Source organism: Erythrolamprus reginae, chromosome 2 (genome assembly GCF_031021105.1).
Source record: "Erythrolamprus reginae isolate rEryReg1 chromosome 2, rEryReg1.hap1, whole genome shotgun sequence".
NCBI lineage: Eukaryota > Metazoa > Chordata > Lepidosauria > Squamata > Dipsadidae > Erythrolamprus > Erythrolamprus reginae.
This window is the reverse complement of record NC_091951.1, coordinates 325,882,518-325,900,353: the sequence shown is the minus strand read 5'-3', so window position 1 is coordinate 325,900,353 and position 17,836 is coordinate 325,882,518.

The following is a 17,836-nucleotide window of genomic DNA, read 5'->3' as shown; positions in this document are numbered from 1 at the left end:
CAAATTCAAGTACCTAAAAAAATTATTTTTGGTCCGGTCATATACGAACAGAAACAGACTCGAAGTTATGATTTTTTTTTGCCCAGAAAACAATTAGCCACCACCCCAAAAATATTTTTTGATGATCAGCATTGTTAAATTGAGTAAATGAATGCCTAAGATTTTAAAGAATATTTCGGATTTGGAGGATAAAAAAATAAAAAGTGAAAATGGTTGCAAGCAGCCGAGGGGGGGGGGGAGGCCTTATTTCTGATATTAAAAAACCAATAAGAATCATTTTTTTCAGTTCCTTTATATTTTTCTTATATTCAGAAATGTTCAAGCTACCAATCCCACACCAACTTTAGTAAAATAGAATGCATTTTGCAAGCAAAACTATCCATAAATTGAAAAAAAAATCACAAAAACGGGGGGGCGTGCATTATATCCGCAAAATAAACCAATAAGATTTACTTTTTTCATTTCAATTTTCATATCATTGTGTGCAGAAATGTTCAGACTACTTTCCAAGTGAAAAAAGTTTTCAAATTGACCAAACATAAGCACTTCAAATGAAGAGTTTTCGGTCCGGGTCGTATGTGACCCGAACAGAAGATTTGTAACTTTTTTTGCCCAGCAAAAACTAAGCCCCCCACCCCCCAAAAAAAATTCTCATAGAGAGAACCCCTGAAGTGATGGATAGTCATGAAATTTCAAGTTTCAGATATGCAGGGAAAATTTTTTACAGGGACTCAAACTTGGCTTCGGGTCACATACGACCCGAACAGAACAGCAGGGCTAAAGGTGAAAAGACAGAAAAAAGGACAACCAGTAGCGAGGTAAACAGGGCTGAAGCCACTCTGACCCAAAGTTTGCTCGTCGCATTGGGTAGACTGGGCCAAAGCCACACTGGCTTGGTGTTTCCTCTTCACATGGAGTAGACCAGGCCAAAGCCACTCAGGCTGGCCCCTTACATTTTCCTGGACAGCCCCACGGGCCAGATCCAACCACATCTGCGAGACCGCCTTCTGCCGCATGAATCCCAGCAACCGGTTAGGTACCACAGAGTTGGTCTTCTCCAGGTCCAGTCGACTAAACAATGCCGTCCGACAGGACCCAGGGGAAGAGACTTCTCTGTGGCGGCTCTGACTCTCTGGAATCAGCTCCCCCCGGAGATTAGGACTGCCCCCACCCTCCTTGCCTTTTGTAAACTCCTCAAAACCCATCTCTGTTGTCAAGCTTGGGGGAACTGAGACACTTTCCCCTTGCCTATGTAGTTCCTGTGCATAATATGACTGTATGTATGCTTTTATATACTGGGGTTTCTCTTTTAGATTTTTATATGTATAATTGTTATCTTAGATTCTAATTATTAGAGTTGTCATTATGTATTGTTTTTATCACTGTTGTGAGCCGCCCCGAGTCTGCGGAGAGGGGTGGCATACAAATCTAATTAATAATAATAATAATAATAATAATAATAATAATAATAATAATAACAACAACAACAACAACAATAACAACAATAACAACAATAACAACAACAACAACAACAATAATAATAATAACATTGTAAGGTGGATCTGACCTCGGCGTGGGTCGCATCTGGCCCACAGGCCTTGTGTTTGAAACCTCTGCATTAGAGGATGAAAAAAAAATTATATGTTACACAGTTATGCTGGCTGGAGTATTCTGGGAGTTGAAGTCCATAAGTCTTAAAGTTGTCAAGTTTGGAGACCTCTGTGTTACAGTGATCGACTAATTATATAATGTATCAATAAAAGAACAAACTGAAAAACATGTAAACATTGTAAAATCGGAAATGTTTAAAGTTCAAACATAAATTTGCTGGTCTAGCTAAAGTTCATTTGAAGTTCTTAAGATCACAAAGTAAAAAAGAAACATAACATGATTTTACAAAGGAATCCAACTAGGCTCCTTAAAGTTATCAACCAATAACGTTTCATGAATTGATGGAAGAAATGTTATTAAGAAATATATCGTTCTTTTATACATGAAGAGTCTTACTGCAACAAAATCAACATGGCTTTTACAAATGCAAACCCTGTCTACCTAACCTTTTAAATTTTTTAATAAATATTGCTACCATCTATATAGTTCGTGTCATCCATTAAGCATTATTTATTTGGACTTTCATGATTTTTGACAAAGACTCTCATGTAAAATTAATATTGAGCTTAAAAAGAAAAAAAAAAGCTCATGATATATATTTTGATGGGGTATGAAGTTATGGTGACTGACCTGGAAAGTAATTGTGCTGGATAGCCTGATGAAAACATCAATCCAATGTGTGGTTGCTGTGAAAAAAAATAAAAGAAAATCCCATACTGTAGATTATTGGAAAAGGGATAAAAATAAAGCTGTAAATATCTTAATGACATTACACATATTCATTGGTGTGGTCACCCATCTGAAGTGGAGCATACTTTTCTATTGCTGCACTTTAACATAGATATTGTAGAATTGGAATGTGTGCTGTCCCCAGAGACAGAGATAGTTGGACTGTATTTAGGCGTGTCTCTTTAAGATTTTGCATTAGGGGAAATGTAGTGAAATTGCACTCTGGGTAATGTAGTTTTACATGGGACCACATTTGTGTATTCCTATTGGCTCTGACTCGGGATGAGGTGTAATTGGAAAGAACATTCACTAAGCCAGCCAGCATGTAGATACTACACCTAGAGCCTGGATCAATTCAACCTCTTTTTACCTTCACAATGGGAAAGATTATACTACAGAAGAATCGCATCATAACTGTGAGTTATTGTGAGAATTCCTGTAATAAAATGATCTGTGATACCTTATTGTGCTGACTGGGAAAAATTTATTTGTACCAGAACAGAATGGAACAAAATGGAGAAACAAGCAACAAAACAATCAAGACATGTAAAGAAAACTTAGAAATTGGTTAAATTTGAGCTCCTATCATAGAGTTATGCAATATAAGAAAGCACATGGCTAAGAAAAGCAGATAAGGATTTCAAAATAAGGATTTCTTATTGCTGAGGTCATCTAATTGAGCTAAATGAGATCTTTAACACTTGAATAAATGGAAACATTTCTTCACATTCGACATGTCCAATCAATGGAGTTTGTTACCATAAGGTTCAGCAGTTTCCAACTTGAATGGTTTCAAAAAAGAATTGGAAAATATCACACTGCATTTGCTTCGTAAGGATGAATTGAATAGAATTAATTGAATATAATACAAATAAGCTTGTATTCGTACCAGATTGTAATTTGGTCTATAACAATAATGTATCTGAGGCTACTGTTCATGATGAGTAAATATTGCTACCAGTATATGGAACCATAAGAATATAAGAACTTAAGAAGAGCCATGCTGAATTAGGCCAAAGCCCACCGAGTCCAGCATTCTGTGTCACACAGGGGCCCACCAATTGTTCATGGGGATCTTGAGCAGAAAGAGAAGGTAAAACCCTCTCTTTCCCTTGACCCCCAACAAATGGTACTCAAGGCACTCCAACATAGAGGTGGCACATGGACATCTATTTCAATAACCACCGATACACTTGGCATCCATGAATCTGTCTAATCCTACTTTGAAGCTATCCAGGCTGACAGCTGTCACAGCCTCTTCTGGAAGTGAATTCCATAAACCAATGACCCTCTGGGTAAAGAAATATTTCCCTTTATTTGTCCTCACTTTCTTATCTGTGAGCTTTAGGGAATGCCCGCTTGTCCTAGTATTGTGTGATAGAGAAAATATTTTTTCTCTATCCACCTTTTCTATCCCATGCATGATTTTATACAAGTCACCCCTTAAATGCTATCTTTCAAGGCTGAAGAGACCAAGGCGTTGCAACCTGATTTCATAAGGGAGGTGCTCCATTTCCTTGATCATACTTGTTGCCCTTTTTTGCACCTTTTTCAGTTCCATTATATCCTTGAGTTGTGGGGTGATCAGAACTGTACACAGTACTCCAAGTGTGGTCTCACCATCGATTTGTACAGAGGCAATATAACACTTACTGACTTATTTTCAATTCCCTTCCTAATCATGCCAAGCATGGAATTTTATTATTATTATTATTATTATTATTATTATTATTATTATTATTATTATTTATTACATTTGTATGCCGCACCTCTCCGAAGACTCGGGGTGGCTCACAACAACAATAGAAACAATATAACAGTGAAACAAATCTAACAAATAAAACATATCTAAAACCCCGGCAATTTAAAACCATACAACACATACATACCAAACATAAAATATACAAGCCTGAGGGAGGATGTCTCAGTTCTCCCATGTCTGGTGATAAAGGTGGGTCTTGAGTAATTTGCAAAAGACAAGGAGGGTGGAGGCCGTTCTCATCTCTTGGGGGAGTTAATTCCAGAGGGCCGGGGCCGCTACAGAGAAGGCTCTTCCCCTGGGGCCCGGAAACACAAAGAAAACTCTTGCTCCTATGTTTCTAGAATAATTTGTTATTTCATAGTCTACTCCTCTATCCTTCATGTGTTTGTCTCTCTATGCAGAGAGAGACTATCTTTGTCTCTTCTCTTCTTAAGGAGAAATATTATATTGGACCACTTAAAGATAATTCAATTTATATTCACCTGACGCTAAAAGACTGTTCCAACTCCAGTTATCCATAATTACTGGAGACAGCTCCAATGTGCATTCTTCGGAGAATACACATTGGAGAATGCAATAATTACTTAGGTTTTGGGGGTTTTTCTCCTTATTTATTTCTTCTAGGGATACCTTGCTAATAGTGTACACCTTTTCTACTATTCTTATTCTTCAGGTCTAACTTTCCTTGCCAAAAAGGATTTCAAACTAGAGCTGGCGATAGATCTGTCAGTAAATGGATCTTGTCTCAGGTTCACAGGGATATAAAATGCAAATAGCTTTGACACTGTTATGAAGTAGACAGGTACCATGCTGGGTAGAAAAAATCTGCTGCATTTCTGTCAGTCTTCATTTCATTTGATGAAATAAATTTGCTTTGGAAAGTCCTTTCAAGAGAAAATGTGGAGGTGGGGTGGGATGGATTTATCATTGGTGAAGTACTCTGGTACACACATTTGTCCCATAGCAAATAGGGAGTGTAAACTTGTCTTTCCTGATACCATCCATCCTCCAACATTCTTGAGTTTGACCTGGTAACTCCTGATGCAGTGGACCAGGCCATAGGTGCTGTGAGTTCCTCCACCTGTTTACTGGACCCATACCCCTCCTGGCTCGACCCAGGCATTGATTAATGAGGGATCCTTTCAGCAGCTGCGGAAGTGGTTGAATAGAATAGAATAGAATAGAATTTTTATTGGCCAAGTGTGATTGGACACACAAGGAATTTGTCTTGGTGCATGTGCTCTCAGCATACATAAAATAAAATATACATTTGTCAAGAATCATGTGGTACAACACTTAATGATTGTCATAGGGGTCAAATAAGCAATGAAGAAGCAATATTAATAAAAATCTTAGGATATAAGCAACAAGTTGCAGTCATACAGTCAACATGGGATGAAATGGGTGAAAGGAATGATGAGAAAAACTAGTAGAATAGAAGTGCAGATTTAGTAGAAAGTCTGACAGTGTTGAGGGAATTATTTGTTTAGTAGAGTGATGGCGTTCAGAAAAAAACTGTTCTTGTGTCTAGTTGTCTTGGTGTGCAGTGCTCTGTAGTGACGTTTTGAGGGTAGGAGTTGAAACAATTTGTGTCCAGGATGTGAGGGGTCAGTAAATATTTTCCCCGCCCTCTCTTTGACTCGTGCAGTACACAGGTCCTCAATGGAAGGCAGGTTGGTAGCAATTGTTTTCTCTGCAGTTCTGATTATCCTCTGAAATCTGTGTCGATCCTGTTGGGTTGTGCGACCCTTCCTCAAGAAACTGTCCCTGGATCCAGCCAAGTTGAAGAACGTTAGTCCAGTCTCCAACCTGCCTTTCTTGGGTAAGGTTGTTGAGAAGGTGGTGGCATTCCAGCTCCAATGATCCTTGGATGAAGCCGATTATCTAGACCCTTTTCAGTGGTCATAGTGCAGAAACTGCTTTGGTCACACTGATGGATAATCTCTGGTGGGCCCGGGATAGGGGTTATTCCTCTATTCTGGTGCTTCTTGGCCTCCCAGCAGCCTTTGATACCATTTACCATGGTATCCGTCTGCAACAGCTGCAGGGATTGGAGTGGGAGTTTTATGGTGGTTCTCCTCCTACCTCTCCGGTCATTCGCAGTTGGTGTTAGTGAGGGGGAAGAGGTCTACCCCCTGCTCCCTACTTTGTGGAATGCCACGGGGGTCTGTCCTCTCCCCCCTACTATTTATTATTATTATTATTATTTATTATTATTTATTAGATTTGTATGTCACCCCTCTCCGAAGACTCAGAGCAGCTCACAGCAGGAATACAAAATACAAATCCAATTATTAAAAAAGTAAAACAGTGAAAAACCCTTGATTTAAAAACACCCATACAACCCAAACAAACCATACATAAAATGGAGCAGCCGAAGGGAATACATTTCCCCATGCCTGGCGGCAAAGGTGGGTTTTAGGAGCTTGCAAAAGTCAAGGAGGGTGGGGGCAGTTCTAATCTCCGGGGGGAGTTGATTCCAGAGGGCCAGGGCTGCCACAGAGAAGGCTCTTCCCCTGGGTCCTGCCAGACACCATTGTTTTGTCGATGGGACCCGGAGAAGGCCAACTCTGTGGGACCTAATCAGTCTCTGGGATTCATGTGACAGAAGGTAGTCCCAAAGGTATTCTGGTCTGATGCCATGAAGGGCTTTATAGGTCATAACCAACACTTTGAATTGTGACCGGAAACTGATCGTCAACCATGCAAACTGCGGAGTGTTGATGTGACATGGACATATTTAACATTTACATGAAGCTGATGAGTGAGATCATCCAATGATACGAGGTGAGGTATCATCAGAATGCTGATAATACCAGTTATACATACCCCCACCCTGCCAATTCAGTGAAGCAGTTGATGTGATGTGCCTGGAAGCTGTAAGGGTCTGGATGGGAGCCAACAGGCTCAAGTTCAACCCAGACAAGACTGAGTGGCTTTGGGCATTTCCTCCAAAGGACTATCCAACCCGTCCATCCATTGTTCTGGGGGAGGAGAGACTCTGACTCCCTCAGACAAAGTCTACAACTTGGGTGTCCTCCTGGATCCACAGCTGAGCCTTGATTGCCATCTCCTGGCTGTGGCCAGGGGGACCTTTGCTCAGGTTCGCCTGGTATACCAGCTGCGCCCTATTTGGACCAGGAGGCTTTGAGCACAGTCGCTCAAGTCCTCATCACCTCCCATCTTGATTATTGCAATGCACTCTGCATGTGGCTACCCTTGAAGGGTGTTCAGAGATATAAAAAGAAAAATATTAGATTAAATTAGGATTTTAGTAATATCAGATTAGATGTATGTCTGAACGTTGAATGTTTGAAATCAGAAAATTGGTCATACTTTAGGCCAAACAATTTACCGCCGGTTTTATACACCATATATGAGACGTTAATGAGGCTGTCGGGGAGACAGCGGGGGGGGGGGGGGGTTGGGCTGTGTAAAGTTTTGTCCTTGTATTGTCTTGTATATGTATACAAAAAAAAATTTTTTTTTAAAGAAGAGTGTTCAGAGACTTCAGATATTCGGGAACGCAGCCGTGTGAGCTGCTATGTGTCAACTTCAGTACACCCATGTAATACCATGGTGCCACAAGCTGCACTGGCTATTGATTAGTCTCCAGTCACAATTCAAGGTTTTTATTTATTTATTTATTGGATTTGTATGCTGGTTATTTGTATGCTACGTTCTGAAATATCTGCAGTCTCTGAACTCTCTTCAAGGGGAGCCCCATGTAGAGCACATTGCAATTTGTATGTTGGTTATTACCTATAAAGCCCTACATGGCTTAGGACCAGACTATCTCCGGAAACCGTCTCCTGCCACTTACCTCCCAGAGACCAATAAGATCTCACTGGGTTGGCCTTCTCCAACCCTGGTCGACTAAGCAATGCAGGTTGCCGGAGCTGTGGAGAAGGGCCTTCTCTGTGGCTGCCCCAGATCTATGGAACCAACCCACCCACCCCCCAAATGTCCATACTGTTCCCATCCTACTGGCCTTCCAAAAGGCTGTGAAGACCTGGCTTTGTCAGCAAGCCTGGGGACCACGAATGTAACATATTATCTCGTCAGATTTGTAATTGTTCTATATGTATGTGGGATTGATTGGATATTTCATTAGGGTTTATTATGAGTTTTACTGTTCTTATTACTCATTATTTGACTTGTTTATTGTATGTACTGTTTACTGTTATAAGCAGCCCTGAGTCCCCTTGAGATTGGGTGGCATATAAGTCAAATTAATTAAATTAAATTAAATTGTGCCCTTGCCTTGCAGATTTTGTAGAGGGGCTCTTTAATGGGGAGATGTAGATCATCCCTAGTCTAGGCCATCCCTTCTTTAACAACAGGAAACATTAAGTCTCCAGATGTTGCTGAACTATAGGACCAAACCCTTTCATAATTGACCTAACAGGTTATGCCTGCTATGAATAATTATTCTTCATATTAAGACATAATTCATGGAAGAAAATAGTGATGCCTATCCCTCTTTTAAAATTCCATTTTTTTAAAAACTTGCAAACTTCTAGGAGATACTTTTTTTGACCAAAGATTGAATTTGTGGGGACAAACCAAAACCTTTGCATTCTTCTAGCACTTTTATCATCTTTCTCTAAAATTGCCTTTTAAAATTTTTGAAGAGGATGCATTAAAGAGATGCTGAATATGCTTAAAAAAAATTTCAAGAAAGAAATAGCAAAAGACCAAGGCCTTCCTTAATCTGATGTCAAGGCTGCATTGTAAAAATTGGATTGGAAAAGATTAGATTACGTTAGACCTTCTGGATTTAAACACGTTAAAGCTCCATTTAGACTTTAACATAATCTGTTCCATGCTCCGTAGCCATCAAACTGAGAATTCACTCTTACTACTTTCTTTCTCCCTCCACCCTTTTTATTAAATTTGCATCCCTTTCTTTCCCCCTCTCTCTTTTAAATATTCCGATTTCACATTTGTAATAGCAAGAAATCCTCTGAGACAGATCTAAAAGTTTCTTTTTGACCCAAGTAGGAGAACAAGCATTGAAGCTCTGGATTTTGCAATTATTTTATATAGAGAGATATATTGTGCACCATCGCAGCTATATAAATATTAATAGCCAGAGGGATTTCTTTTCAGAAGCTGAACAAGTGGAAGTGCTTTTAAGTACTTGCTTTTTTTTCAAAGAGCAATGATTTTTACAGTACAGCTTATTTATAGTACATTATTATGAAGAAATGCACTATTAAAAAGCAGCTACTCACTTTATAATGTTTTTTGAATTACTTCTTTCACCAGTACCATAAACAAAATTTACTATTGTCTACGCAAGCTAATTTCTCTATAGTACTCTAAACATGCAGATGAAGCTAGAACAACACTTTTATAGTATAAAAGAGGCAAAAAAAGTATTTTACAGGGTGAATATTTGTGGAGATTTTCAGTCATCCTGGTCATGATTGTCCCAAAAGTGCTTTTTCAAGAGGCAACTGCCCTTTTTCCCCCTTGAAGATGTTTTGCTTCTCCATGTTGGTATGTCTTATACAGTGTTTCCCAACCTTGGCAACTTGAAGATATTTGGACTTCAACTCCCAGAATTCCCCAGCCAGCATTTGCTGGCTGGGGAATTCTGGGAGTTGAAGTCCAGATATCTTCAAGTTGTCAAGGTTGGGAAACACTGGTCTTATACATCAAATACAGCCATTTTTGGACTCCTGAAGCCCCACGTCACATGAAAACATCTGCAAAGTATTCCTGGGGGCCAGAGGAGGGCAAAACCTTTTTTTTTACTTACCTCTTCGAAATCTTAGTGTGTCTTATACATCGGGGCATCTTATAGTCTGAAAAATACGGTATCTAAACCAGATGGCTTAACAGAAGAAGCTAATTACCTCATTTTTCAGAGTATAGAATGCAACTTTTTACCCCAAAAACTGGGTGAAAATCTGAGTGTGTCTTATACACCGAATGTAGCCCCCCCAGCCTTTAAAATGTAGCTTTCAGAGGCTGAAACACCCTCTGAAATGGAGCTATGCAAGGCTGAAAACAGCCTCTGAAATGGATTAAATTAGATTAGATTTATTGGATTTATATGCCGCCCCTTTCCGTAGACTCAGGGTGGCTCACAACAATGGTAAACAATACATAGTAACAAATCTAATATTTAGCAATCTAAATTACAGTTTTAAATTTAAAAATCCAAAAGAACCCCAATATATAAAAAACAAGCACACAAGTGATTAGGAAGGAGTGGTTAGGATCTTGCACTAACACACCATCTGTAAAATGTTTGGGTTTTCCTGCTTTCTTTGGGATATCCTGAATGTCTGGAATTCATAAACAACACTCTAGAAATATTAAGATATTAAAACATTACATTGTTTTCTTGTTTGTTTGTTTTAAGATGGCGGTCACTCCCTTTTTATTCCCTTTTGATTTATTTGCACATTCCTGTTCAAAATAAATATTTTTGACCTGTAGATAGCACCTTCAGTGTATTCATTGTCACTCAAAATAAATAAATTGAAATGAGGTAAGATGGGATTGGTATGAAAAGCAGGATTTTAAGATGATTTCTTATTTGACCAATTGCCTTCCTGGATTGGCTTTTACATCTGTAAAAGACTTTGTACAAATAGCATTCTGGTGTAGCTATTGTGGTGCACTATTAGGTATTGTGCTGTGCTATTTAAGTGCAAGTTTTTATATTTGATATAAACAAGTCTACAAAATGTTTGGCTTAAGGTATTGAATACAATTCTTTCTTTATGCAGATATCTTGCTTATATTCACTGTTTATTTCCTTCTGGCAAAAGCTTTACTTGACCTCCACATAATTATTAAAAGTATTTTCTCTTTCTTCAGCTTTAATAATTTTTTTCCACCAAGATCACAGTGTGAGATGCCTTGACTGACACTCAACTGCCATTCAGAATATATAGAATGAAAGCTGTTTCCTTGACAACAGAGGCTATGTACATACAATCCTTCAGGTTATATCCAGTGTGTACATTCTTGCATACAGGAGAAGAAAGAAAGCTGCAAAATGAAGTAGAACACATGTGGTCATTGCAATCTCTTTGTGTTATCTACATGTAGGTCAACTAACATGATTGATACTATTAGTATCTATACTGGCCTATGAGCTTTGTGAGGACTACATGGGAATCGGGTATATTAGAAAGTTATGCAACTATCTAATATACCTGTTTATTATATATTTCGTAATATATGGGGTGTGTGTTTGTGATTATCATTACATTATCATTAATATTGAGTGGAAAAATATATAGAAACATAATTTATGTCAGTATTTATTTATACAAAAAGATATTGATAAAATTGAATGGGTCCAAAGACAGGCTACAAAAATGGTAGAAGGTCTTTGAAAAATACTCAGTGGAAGGCAACTGGTGAATTAGCAGTTTCTTAATTTTTCTCTCAGTCAGAACAGGCAGGTTAAACAGATCAGTTAGGATATAGTCACTAATTCTCTCTCAAAGAAAGTTGCACGTTTTTACCCTATTTATAGGCTTCACAAAGTAACAAACCTTATTTGACATAGTAACAAATTCTCCCGCCAGAACGAACAGCCAATCAGGAGACAACATTCAAATCCTGCCCTTAGCAACTCTCTCTGCATATTTAACAGTCTTAAACATAAAACTTATCAGGAAAGACTTAATGAAATCAATCTGTATAGTTTGGAGGACAGAAGGGAAAGGGGGGACATGGTCAAAACATTTATATATGTTAAAGGGTTAAATAAGGTTCAGGAGCAGTGAAGGGCTACCAAAACTTTTACTACCACACTGTAGGCATGGCTTATGCAGGATGCCCTGCATTTTCTTTAAATTTATTTATTTATTTATTTATTATTTAGATTTGTATGCCGCCCCCTCCGCAGACTCGGACACCTAAATGCAAATTAGGTGCTCTGGGGTAGAGCTCCATTTTTGCTACCCCTACTGTGTGCCCCCCCCCGCCCGGTCCGGAAGGAAGTGTGTTTAATAGGAAAGTGAACACAAGAATCCACAGTAACTGAATTTAAACATGCCTGGGATAAACATATATCCATCCTAAGATAAAATACAGGAAATAGTATAAGGGCAGACTAGATGGACCATGAGGTTTTTTATGCTGTCAATCTTCTATGTTTCTATGTATTAGCTACTAGTAACCTTGGGGGTTTTTTTCAAAAAAAGCTAAAACAAAGACAGATCGTGTTAATACTTGGATGGGAGAACATCGAAAAATTCCAGGGTTATAAACTAAGTCAGAAAGTTGGCAAATTAAATCCCAGAGGTCCAGAATGGCAAACCACTTCCTGGGTTTATATCCATGTAGTCACCAGAAGACATGCTGCTCCCACGATTCAAGGGAGACTTTGCCTCTATCTATTATACAAACAAGTCTCCAACCTTTTCGGCCCAATGGGCACATTCAGAACTCAAATATGTGGTGAACGACTGCCTGTTCAACCAAATGATTGTCATGTTAAGTGCACCCAGTTGCAAAAGATCCATTCCCAGAAGATAAGAAAATACATGTCACACGTAGGGTCAAAATATCATTATTCTGAACCCACCATTTTTGGTTTCAGCACCGATTTCAAAGAAATAAAGTGGTGAAATCCAACAGTTTATAACATAGTTTTTTTTTAAAAAAAAAATGAGTATCAGGCACAAAGTATATAGGCATACACCCCACTCAAAAAAATGTTTGTGGAAATCAATCCAGATGTATGCATGTGTGTATGTAAGTGTGTGTGTACATACTATATATACATACACACACACATACATATATGTAACACATGCTTTTTTGCTGACAGAAAAAACATATGTGTGTGTGTGTGTATGTTTGTGTGTGTGTATGTTACATGCATGTATACATACATATATACATAAACACAAAGCCCAGCCAAAAATGCATCACATCTAAAAGAGGAAAAAAGGAGGAGATTATGTATCTTTAGTGATTGCGGTCTACCTCCTATCACCATTTCTTCTCTAAGATGTTCTCTACCTTCCTGAGTCATTCTTCTCTCTTTTTTTCCCAGGCAGTGGGCTAGATCCAGCTGCCATTTAAGAAGGTGTTGGATAATTATGTGTCTGAAATGATGTAGTTTTCTGCCTAAGCAAGGAGTTGGACTAGTGGACCTCCAAGATCCTTTCCAACTCTGTTATTCTATTCTATTCTATTCGTTTCTACTCTATTCTACTCTATTCTATTCTACTCTATTCTATTTTTATTTTCAAGGATATGTCTGGGAATTATATGTGACCCCAGAGACATTCACATATTAAAACAAGTAAGCTTCTCTATTAAAAAAATAAACTTAGCTACACTAGAAACCCAGTTCTCAAGGGGAACATTCAAATTCATTTTGAAAATAAATATTAAAAATGGGAGGACAAGAGCTTGGCACCATCAACTGTACATAACTGGACTCCTAGACTGATGTTAGTATTTATACTGGTCTATGAGCTTTGTTGTTAAGTCTAGGAATACAGTTTCAATATCTATGATCAATACCATGAAATGTTTAGCCTCCAACTTATCCAATGTTTCCTTTATCCATCTAAATATTCTTAAGAATATATTGTTTAATATTATATCTTATATGTGTTTTGAAGATCTGGATATTTCCTTGGATTCTGAGGGCAAAATAAGCTCATCCTGTCAGATATAATATATTTTGCTTCCCCTCAATTGTGCATTTTGGTGTTCTGATTTAGCTTTGATGGGATTTATTATATTTTTATTGCTATTTGCCACCTGGAATGATATTTTTATGAAGCCTTTGGATAAATATAATATAATATAATTTAACATGTAATGTAATAATCACCAATATTTTAAAATAGTATAGAAATAATTCCAAAAAGAAAGTCATAAATACCTATTCAGTATAAGATAAATACACATAAACAAAAAAAGAAGCAGAAATAAAATTATAGATATTATTCTATTTTTGAATAATTATACATTGGCTTAAGCAAAATGGGCAAAAATAAATTTGTGTTTAAACAGTCTTTCTTAATAAAAGATTTAAAGATAATAGGTAGCTATATTTATTCATTAAGTAAAGAATAGATTAGTTATATAAAACAATGTATGAACCAGGATAACTATTTATTTCAGAGAGCCCTAAAAGTTTAGCAAATAAAACAGATAATCAGAGGCCACTGGCTGGAAAGAAGAGATAAAAAGATCAGTTTAAAAAATAGGCAAAGAACATCAAATAAAATGTCAAAAGCTTGGAAGGTGATTAATTGAAGTTGAAAATCTTTATTTGTGAGTAAAATTTTAAACATTCATTAATAAAAGGGTTACTGGAATATGCTACCTCGCTTTTTCATACAAGGCAATCAAATCAGTCAGTCCTAGAGGATATCAACCCTGACTGCTCAACCCTGAAGGTGGTATTAATTGTTTGTTTGTTTGTTTGTTTGTTTGTTTGTTTGTTTGTTTGGTTGGTTGGTTGGTTGGTTGGTTGGTTGGTTGGTTGGTTGGTTGGTTGGTTGGTTGGTTGGTTGGTTGTTTATTTGGTTGGTCGGTCGGTCGGTCGGTCGGTCAGTCGGTAGGTCGGTCGGTCGGTCAGTCAGTCAGTCAGTCAGTCAGTTAGTTAGTTAGTTAGTTGGTTGGTCCAAAAACACATTAATATACATTGAAGATTGTAGAGGATACACTGAAAGTAATATATATCAAGGAAGGAATAGAAGAAAAAAATATAGGAATAAAAATATAGGAATAAAGTAATATATATCAAGGAAGGAATAGAAGAAAAAATATAGGAATAAAATATATCAATGAGAGAATAGAAGAAAAGATATAGGGATAGAAGAAAAGATATAGGAGATATAGGAGAGACAATAGGACAGGGGATGGAAGGCATGCTAGTGTACTTATGCATGCCCCTTAGGAATCTGGATAGGTCAACCGTGGATAGTCTAAGGGTAAAATGTTGGGGGTTAGGGGATGATACCACGGAGTCCGATAATGAGTTCCACGCTTTGACAATTCGATTACTAAAGTCGTATTTTTTTTTACAGTCAAGTTCGGAGCTGTTAATATTAAGCTTAAATCTGTTGTGTGCTCTTGTGTTGTTTTGGTTGAAGCTGAAGTAGTCGTTGACAGGCAGGACGTTGCAGCATCTTGTGGGCAATACTTAGATCATGTTTAAGGCATCGTAGTTCCAAGCTTTCAAGACCCGGGATTGTAAGTCTAGTTTTGTAGGGTATTCTGTTTCGAGTGGAGGAGTGAAGGGCTCTTCTGGTGAAGTATCTTTGGACATTTTCGAGGGTATTAATGTCTGAGATGTAGTATGGGTTCCAAACAGATGAGCTGTATTTGAGGATGGGTCTGGCGAAAGTTTTGTAAGCTCCAGTAAGTAGTGTGAGATTGCCAGAGCAGAAGCTACGTAGGATCAGGTTAATAACTTTTGAAGCCTTTTTGGCAATTGGAGAAGAGCCTAATGCTGAGAAAGATTGAGGGCAAAAGCAGAAGGGGATGACAGGGAATGAGGTGGGTGGATGGAGTCATTGAAGCAGTTGCTGTGAGCTTAAATAGACTCCGGGGGAGAGATGGTAGAGGACAGGAAGGCAGTGAGGAATGTAGTCCATGGGGTTGCATTGGGTCGGACACGACTTCACAACTAACCAAAAAAAACCTGTGAAATAGATTTTATCTAGGGCATAGACAATGGTTCAGAGTTGAATTTAACTGTCTAGAAATATTTCAAGCTATGTAGTCTGACACATATAAGGTTGGAGTGATTATTTCATATTTGAAGCAAAGTTAAAAAAAATCATTTCTATGCTAGGTCTAAAAAAGTCCCATTGTTTAATGGATTTTATCCCTAACTAAATGGTTTCTAAATTACAATCTAAATACATAGGTCAGGGTAAGTGTAAACAAAGAAATGGATGGAAAACATTCTTAGATCAAGGAAAACCAAGAGCAGGGAGTAAATAATGAAAATCTGAGTTGCTTTGTACAAAATGAATTTCAATCTTGTTTTCCTCTCCAATCTTTTATTTCTGAAAAGAATTGGATATCTGCTTATGACTCCTCCGAAGTACAATATGCATGTACTCTTAAGTACATCCTCTTGAACTTTAGGCCTGATCTTGGGCTGTATTTTTATGTGTTCCTTTCTTTATATTTTCATTTGCTTTTGAATTGCAACATATATATGCTCTTCAAGAGATCTTCATTTTATCTTAAGAGTGCCCATGTCCATTCTTCTCTTTCTTTCATGATCAAGATGAAAAAAAATGAAAGGAAAGATGAAAGGACACTAGAAGATCAATGTTCTAATTAAAGGAAATATAAAATTCTACATCCTAAGTACACTTGGGTATGTGTGCATTTGTATAGCTGGCAAGAAATGAAGCTTTTATTTCTGAAGGAAATGTGTTTCTTCTAATAAAAAGACAAGGGATGAAAATATATGTACTGATCAAGATGTTCCTGTCAAGAATATCAGTGGACAATGGCAGAAAAAAAAAGAGAGTGATTCTTTTGAATAAAAGAATTGGTTTGTTCATATGAACATGAGATAGGTGCCTGGAGATCTAAAGAAATGATACTAAAAGCTGCAGAAAGCTAATGTATTAGATACCAGCAGTCTTCTGCTGACCAAATGAGGAAGAAATGTATATTCCTTCACGTTCTGCAATCAATTATACCTTTAAAGGAAAATATTTGCAGCTCAGGCTTGAGATGAAGTGCCATTGCCATTCTCTGAACTCGGTTGCTTTGTTTCAGATGTTTCATTACCCAAAAGAGGCAACATCATCAGTGCTAGTAATGGGTTTGCTCCAGTGAAGGGCCGCAAATTTTTTTACTACCACACTTTGGGTGTGGCTTATTTTTGCGGGTGTGGCTTTCCAGTCATGTGACCAAGTGGGAGTGGCTTGATTATCATGTGACCGGGGATGGATTAAAGGTCATGTGACTGGCTTAAGGGTGGCCAACTTGACGTCATTCACGTCAAGGGTTTGCGTTAGGTTTCGGGTGCCTGGCCTCTCCTCACCTCAAAGAGGTACAATTTCCCTATTTACTATTACTGAACATCCAAAATATACTATTTAATTCCATGTATAGATGTCATATGTGTACATACATATTACACACAGGCACACAAAAATATACATTATCTACTATATAAAGTATATGTGTATGTGCAGCACACATGCATAGCTCTTCTAAAATTATACACATTCAACCTCATTTACTGCAATAGGAAAAACATACCCAGAACCCAGAAGGGAAAAAAAGAAAAAAAAATCAATTTTTTTCTACCGGTTCTGCATACCTGACCATACCCGTAGGAGCCCATCACTGCTCACAAGGCAAACTACTACAAGCTAACGTGATTGTAGTACTAGCACAATGATGTTACTTTGCTTGGGTAATGAAATGTGAACCAACCAAGCTCAGAGAGCACTAAGGACCCTCAATTACACCTTCCAAATTCTGTCTTGGGAATTGAAGAGAAGTGTGAAAATTCTGAGTGGAATTCTTTTCAGGGTGTTTCATGAGAGGAAGAAATTTTAAGAGGAGGAGAAAAGAAGTTTAGAGGCAGACCAATGAGGATGGAGAGTATCCCTATTTGGTTCATAGTTACAGGGGGGAAATATGTCTAAATAGCTAGAACCCATGACAAAGAAACTTTTATCATATTCATGGACTAAAACTGAGCATAAATGATCAACATCGCTATAGAGAACTGCACACCAAGACAACCAGACA